At 50.9% G+C, this 7,200-nt stretch overlaps 1 long non-coding RNA gene across 1 annotated transcript; it reads left to right on the top strand.

The window, feature by feature from the left end:
* Positions 1-2,802: 2,802 nt before the first annotated feature.
* LOC121100212 lies at positions 2,803-6,746 on the top strand. The gene is made up of 4 exons (XR_005831949.1): positions 2,803-3,313; positions 4,353-4,504; positions 4,752-4,842; positions 6,637-6,746. It is a non-coding gene; the product is annotated as an uncharacterized LOC121100212 (long non-coding RNA).
* The last annotated feature ends 454 nt before the right edge of the window (positions 6,747-7,200 follow it).

Below are 7,200 nucleotides of genomic sequence, written 5' to 3'. Positions count from 1 at the left end.
CTGGAAACATGGACTGTGAGTTTCTCCCAACTGGCGTATAGGGTGCAGCAGTGGGCAGTGACGCTGGGGACACTGGGAGCAGGGGGACCGGGCATGTATATGAGACCAGGAAGAGGCCCTTAGGAGTCTAGGTTTGAGGCAGAAAGCAATGTGGGGCTACGGACAGGGGAGTCCGCTGGATTTGGGGTGAAAGGTCATCCTCAATGTTGATGAGGATCATTTTCTGTGGAGGGTTGAGGGAGCTGGGGATGCATCTTTTGGGTTATTAATTATAGGCGGAGTTCTGAGCTCTGGTTCTTCCCTGCTTTGTGCTGATTGGAGAGAACTGTAGCACAGCTGTCTGGTCAATCAGGCTCCTGGGGCTGTGGCCGACACAGTGTCACCCGGGAGAGTGGGTGACCGCTGTGGTTACTGACAGCATCTTTTATGGATCTGTTCCACTCAGTGCTGAATGACAGTAAGCGGGAGCTGGGCGGTGCTTTGCCAGTGTCAGGGTGAGTAGGGTGGTGGCTGAGAGGAGACACAGCGAACCTTGTGTTGGAACGATAGCAGGTGCACGTGGGCTGGGCTCTCAACTACTTGTCTGCAGTCAAGCTGGTCTCGCCTAGGTGAGCAGCGGGCACAGGTGCTAGGAATGATGCCGCTCTGTGACAAGGCACAGAGACACCGTCCCTGATGAGTGGCCTTGCGTGCAGAGGCGGCTGAAGGTGTACCTCGAGAGGTCGCCGTCGTTAATCTGCCATATTGTTGGAAGTTCCCCCGCTGAGTCTTTTGGGAAGAAACCCCCATGTTAATATCTCACCCACTGGTTCTCACGCCTGACTCTTCGTCAAAAGCCTCCGGAAGGAGGTGTTAAAACAGTTTGCCGGGCTCCACCCCCAGGCTTTCTGACTTAGTGAGTCTAGCACAGGGCCTGAGAATGTGCATTTCTAACAAGCTCCCAGAGGGCGTTTCTGCTGCTGGTCCGCTGATCACATTCGGAGCATCACTGCTCTAGAACGCATTTTCTCAAGTGCCCAGGGAGCATTCTTGCATTTTTCTGCGGTCAGAAGACATTGAACCTGGTGAGCAACCCAGAAGACAAATCCTGTGAAAGTTCCCGAAGTAAACCCACTGAGGGATGCTGGGGAAGTGGGGCAGAGGGTGAGCCTTTAGGCCTACAATTTGCCTGGGGCGGAATATAGAACATTTGTTAGTTTCTTATTAAAGCTGCCCTCTGGTATGCTGTGACAAGGTGATTTCTTTTTTTGTATATCATGTGGGGAGATTTCCCTTGGTTTCTGGGAGAGACCTTGCACTAAGAAAAGAAGATATGACAGCAAAGAAATCTGCCTTTCATATCCACCCACTGCACTGAGACAGTATAAGTATTTTTAGAAAATGAGGGGATATTTGCATAGCATCTACAAGGTGCTGGGCACTGTGATAAGTACTTTGCACACATCGCTTATTGCAATTTAAAAAAATCTGCAAGGTCTCCACTATTTGCATTTTATAAATGAGTAAACTGAGGTTCAGCTGCATTAAGAAACATACCCAGAATCACAAAGCTAGAAATGGGCAGAGGCACGGCTTAAAAATATATATATCACTCTTATTCCAAATCTGTGTTCTCTTGCTTTACCCTTGGAAATGCAGAGGTCTCTATAAACACGTGCAGTTTGAAAAAAATGAAAGAGTACTTCTTAAGTTAAAACCAAGGTTATATGGTCAGGACTGAGGAGGTGCAGGCATGAATGAGTGAGAATTTGACATAAAGGGAGAAAGAACATAAAGCATGCCTAATCAGGACATCTAGAGATGTTTACCTTGTCCCCACTGGTTATTTCAAAGCTTTTTCTCACCTCTGCCCACTTCGGTGGCTTTCCTCAGGTGAGTAAGAGTTTAAGGAAACTAAAATAAGATGCAGGGGGCAGACCTGGGGAATCTTCCACGCAAAGTGCTTGGAGCAGTGCCTGACACACAGGCGGCACTCAGTGTTAGCTGTCGCCCTCATCACCACGTATCGCCTGCACGGAGGGCAAGGATGGGACTTAGGTGGGCACTGCCAGCAGCCGCTGGAATCAAAGATGAGACAATATATTGCAAAGAACAGATTGCTTTAGTCCCGGAAATTACCTGAAAATTCGGGGTTCTCACTTAGAAGGTAAAGAGGACCTTCCTGTAGGACGTGAGCTGGAGGAATGAGGATCCGGGAGGTAGGAAAGGAAACGTGGGTCCGTGAGGTTCACGTGGCCAGCTCTTGTTGTCAGCCAGGAGGGTAATTCGGAATTTGGGGTCATCGAACTACAATATAAACTATCTGATTAGAAGTCTGGCCCTGTACCTGTCAGAGAAACTCTGGGTATTGTGTATGTGTCCTGGACCTAAGGCAGCTCTTGGGAAGAAAGGCTTGGCCGGAGAGCCAGAGAGCGAGAAAGCCACCAGGTGAGCAAGAAGCCAGGTGACTGCACGTGGGTGTAAAGTGGGGCGATGAATACACCCGTGGGCCAAAAGAGTAGGCTTCAAAGGTCAAGAGATGGCAGGACTTTTGTGCACAGAGATCCAGGAGGAGCCCCGAGGAGGTAAGTGAAGGGAAGAGGCGGCCGGCTGTGTACGTGTAAGGGGTCAGAACAGAGAGAGCTGTGGGACCACCAATAGAGGAGCCAGGGCAGAAATGCCAGGCCAGAGGCTGCGTTCCTTTTTCTAGGAGGCTGAAGGGAGCTGAGGAAAGGGACGTGCCAACCGCGGCGCGCTGGGGAGGTAAACAACTGGCCAGATGTCTTAGAGACGACCTGTGTGGCAACCCGAACACATGCCAGGTATCGGGGCTGATGAATAGGCAGGGCCCGGCCCCGGGCGGTCACGCTGGTGCACGCGCACGTGTGTGTGTGTGTGTGTGTGTGTGTGTGTGAGCGTGGGGCTCGCTGTGCCTGCGTGTGCGTGCGTGTGCGTGTGAGCGTGGGGGTTCGCTGTGCCGTGCGTGCCGGCGTGTGCGGCGCGGAGACGCGGGGTGCGAAACCCCAACGTGCCTCTTGTTTCCGGAGAGCTAATTAGGAGCCTGGCAACAAAGCAGGAGCCTGGCCGAGAGGCGAGAGAGGGAGGCTGCAGGAGCCGGTCGGAAGCCGGAGCTCGACGTTGCGTGCTGTGATTGATGAGCTGCGGTTCCAGGGAGGAGCCATTTTAGAACGTCCTGTTCCTGTCGCTCGCGGAGCCGGAGGCGTGAACAGCCTGGGGATGCGGCCTGCGTGTAACTTTTGCAAGCCTGCCCGTTTCAGCCCGGTTCGGCGTTCTGCGACCGTGGGGCGTGGAATTCTTGGCACAGCTGACGGAGGTCCGAGTCGTTAACAGCCTCTCATTTCCTGCCGCTCCAAGAGAGCTAGGCACGGGGGTTTTCCGGTCAGAAGTGAGCAGCCTGGAAGGCTGTGGCCGCCCGGGCCGGAGGGGCAGGTGCTGGGGAAGGAGCTAGCTGCAGCCCTGGGCCCTGAGCCCCCCCGCAGGCTGGAGCTGGGTGCATTCTGTCCAGCAAGGGTCGGTTCGGGGCCCCCTCTGGCCATCCCTATGGTTCTACCCGCTCTCAATCGAGTGAACTTCCCTCCCTCCGCCAAAGTGTGAACTCAGGAATGTGAAGCAACATGGGAGGGGAATAAAATAAAAGAGCTAGCAAGCTCACACCAACAGAAATTTAGCTCACAAAATCAAGACTCGGGGGGTGCAAGACGCATGCCCTCGATCACTGGCGAGCCTGGTCCTAACTGAGCGTGTTTCTAGTATAGACATTAGTAATGGAAGAAGAAGGGAATGAGGGAGGGAAAGGTGTCTGGAATGTGAGAGCACAGTGGAGGGCTGCTGCGCGGGAAGGGAGAAAGATGAAGTGCCCGCCGATGGCCAGAGGTGAGGGCCTGTGACCTGTGCCAGTTCAGGGGCCTCTGGGGTAACAGTGGAGGCCAGTGTCCTATGGCCAGGCTGGGTAGGGGAGTGAGGTCTGGAGGTAGGTGGGGTGGGGAGGTGTGGTGGTCAGGGCGCCACTTAGAAGTGGATTATTAACAGGGACCCAGAACTTGAGTTGAGTTGGGGGAGGGCTGCACTTTCCTTGGGAATTGGGAAAGAGGCAGAAGACACAGGGCTCAGGAGAGCTGCTGGAGATCTTGCTGAAATAGAACCACTGAGTTCCCATCTAAACTTTCTTGCAGGATGAGTAGAAAATATGGCTTGAGGGGTCTTTGCCTTGAGAAGACCCTTGATAGTTTCTTCTCCCCTCAGCCCCCTTCCCCTCATTCTCACTTTCTCGACTGAGAAAATGCTTTGCCAGCCAAGCTGACACTATCTGGTTCCTTCAGCTCCATATAATGTTACCTTTTGTGTCACTGCAGGCATCTTGCAAACACGTTCGATGACTGGGGATTCCAGCTGCCTCTTTCCCCACTGACATGCTCAGCAACGATTTCCATTCTTGTCTGTATTCTGTGCCCTTCCCGAACTCATCAGCAGCATCGAGACTAGGGGCCTTTTGCAATTACGTCAGGTCAGTATTTATTAGCTCTAGGCAAAGGTGTTAGGTTAGCCCTCCAGGCGTGTTAGGGGAGGAGCAAAGGATGGGGACTTCATTAGGCTCATTTGATGAGTTCCTTTTACGTTTTGCATTCTCCCCAACTATATGTTCGTTCCACAGACATGCACTGAACATCAGTTTTGTGTGATGTATTGTCCTGGGTTCTTGGGCTTGCAAAGATGAAAGCCACCCCAGCAGCTCCATTCTTTTCTTTTTGCAGCTGGGTTTCCAGGTAGCATCCAGGGAGCTTAGCATCTAGGATTGGACAATAAGGCATTTTCCTGAATAACCATAGCCTGAAGCAGAATGTGGTAAGTACACCAAGAGGTGTCTCGATTTAAACGCTTGGGAGTTAATAGGAGGAGAGATTTACTATGTATGTTGAAATTGTATTCAAGTACAAGTTGTACTGGGAGAAAATAAATAACCTATTCACTTCATAGTAATATAATAAATAAAATATTATTGACATAGTTGGCAATACTAGGTAGGCGTTGCGAAAAAGTCTGATGTATAAATAACGAGGGGTTTGTGGAACCACAGGAGCTCGGATGTTAGCAGCACTGCAGGCAAGCTTGAAAGACATCCAGTTCAATCTCCTCATTTTGTGAATTTACAAACAGATGTCCAGCTAGGTTAAGTCAATTGTCCAAGATCAGAGAGCTCGTTTGTGGCCAAGGCGGGAGCGGAGGCCAGGGCTGCTCACTCGCTGGGGTGGTGACATCAGCCACTGTCCTGCCTCAGCTGAACCACTGCCCTAAAAACCACTCATCCCATTTGGGAGATTTGTATCCTGATCCCAGCTTTCTTACCAGAATGCTGGTAAAGCTTTTTGTCTTCTTATAGAATGTAATGAATGTGACAGTACTTTGCTGAGGACTCATGGCCTGGGACTAGCACGGAGCAAGGAAAACAAAGACGATGGGCTGGAGTATAAGTTGCTTCTCTATGTTAAAGAAAATGTTGAGAAGTTTCAAGGAGAGCTCTGTCTGCCGTGGCCCCCCTCTTTTCCCATCCGGTCTCCCCTCTGCGGCGTGCCCATCCCCTGCCCCACCTTCTTGGGGATCTGCTCCCCTACTCCGCAGCCATGTGTTCCCAACTCACGCGACACAAGAAGGGAGAGTCAGCTAGTCCAGCTTCTTCTGTCTCTGTCCGTTTCTGTTTTTTCTGTTGGCCAGTCTGCCTATTAGTTCCTGTCTATCTGTTGGTCAATCTCTCCTTCCATTTGTCTTCCTGTCTGTCCTTCTTTTGCAGTTCTTCTCTCTCACCCTTAAGGAATGTGCGATTTTTCTCTCATCACATTTATACTACTCTCCTAGCTTGATTTCCAGTTTTGGCTCTCTCATAACAAAAGTCAGCCTTGGCCCCAACTCTACATCCTGCCTGCGTTGCAGTCTGTCTGTCTCCCTGTTTCTGGCTCAGTCTTGCCACAGACCCCGGCTCCTATCCCCCTGCACCTTATCCGATCGGCTCCGTCCATCTCTTTTCCCCCGCCGGGCAGCGGGCTGTTCCTTTTGGACTGGTGGTACCAGAGCAAAGTTATTTGTACAAAGCATGGCCATCTGCAGTTATCCTTAAAATGTGATTTATGAAGGATGTACATGGTTCTGCGTCTCTGGAACCCACTCCGTCGCTTCCTCAGCACTCCGTCTGGTAAATTGCCTCTTCTTCCATGAAGCCAGCCATGAGCGATGGTGCCCTCCTCTCACCCCAGGCCCGTTGGTCGTGATGCTCCCGTGGCACTTCTTCAGCTCTGCCTTGGGCCATAGCGAGGTCTGCCAGTTCCTTTCTGGCACTAGACTGGAAGTGACCGTAGGCTAGGAACCCTGTCTGGAGCATCTGCATCAGGCTCTGAACTCTGTCTTGCACGCAGACAGCTCAGAAGAAAAGGCAGATTCTGGCATTGTTTCAGTTGGACTAATCTGGAAAACTTGCAGGGCTCCTTTTGGGGGTAAAAATCTATTTGGAGAAATAGGGCGTGGGTACATGCAAAGGGTATCTTCATGAAATCGCGTAGTAGCAACCGTGATGCCACCACCACCGCCATCATTTATAGAACCTTTTTGCCGGCCACTTCTAAAGCACTATATCTCCTTTAATCCTAGCAACAACCCTGTTCAGGTGGGTACTACTATCTCCTTTTCACGGAGAAAGAAATGGAGTCTCAAGGAGATGGAGAAAGTCACCCATGTTCACAGAGCTGGTAAGTGGAAGAGCTGGGTTTTCAACCCAAGGGTATCAAATGTCAAATCTGATCTATGTTGTGGGCATGCATTGGTAGAATGATGGAATGATCTTCCTAACCTCTTATTCAACCAACGTATAAGAGCACAAGGTCTCTTTGGCAGCCATTTTGTTTCTAAATCTCTGTTTATTTTCCTCCTGGGTCCACTCCGTGGCATTACCACACAGCTGGTAGTACGCATTTTTTTTCTTCCAGATTTTCCTTCCAAAACACATCGTTAATGGCCCCGCTTCTAAAGCTTATGTCATACTCTTTGATCCCTGGTACTGGGATTGTCATTAAAACGTCTCTTGGACTCAAGTCCCCGTGACATTCTAGTCAGGGTTCTTGCAGTGTAATTCCACTTGCTGATGTTTTCCCTTGGATTGAATTTGCATGATGAGCGGTCCCCCATTGCTTCCAGAATCTGCCTTCTCGCCCTCAG

Source organism: Ursus maritimus, unplaced genomic scaffold (genome assembly GCF_017311325.1).
Source record: "Ursus maritimus isolate PB19 unplaced genomic scaffold, ASM1731132v1 scaffold_10, whole genome shotgun sequence".
In the NCBI taxonomy this organism is placed as follows: Eukaryota; Metazoa; Chordata; class Mammalia; order Carnivora; family Ursidae; genus Ursus; species Ursus maritimus.
The sequence above is the reverse complement of the archived record's forward strand: the minus strand, read 5'-3'. Positions and strand labels throughout refer to the sequence as shown.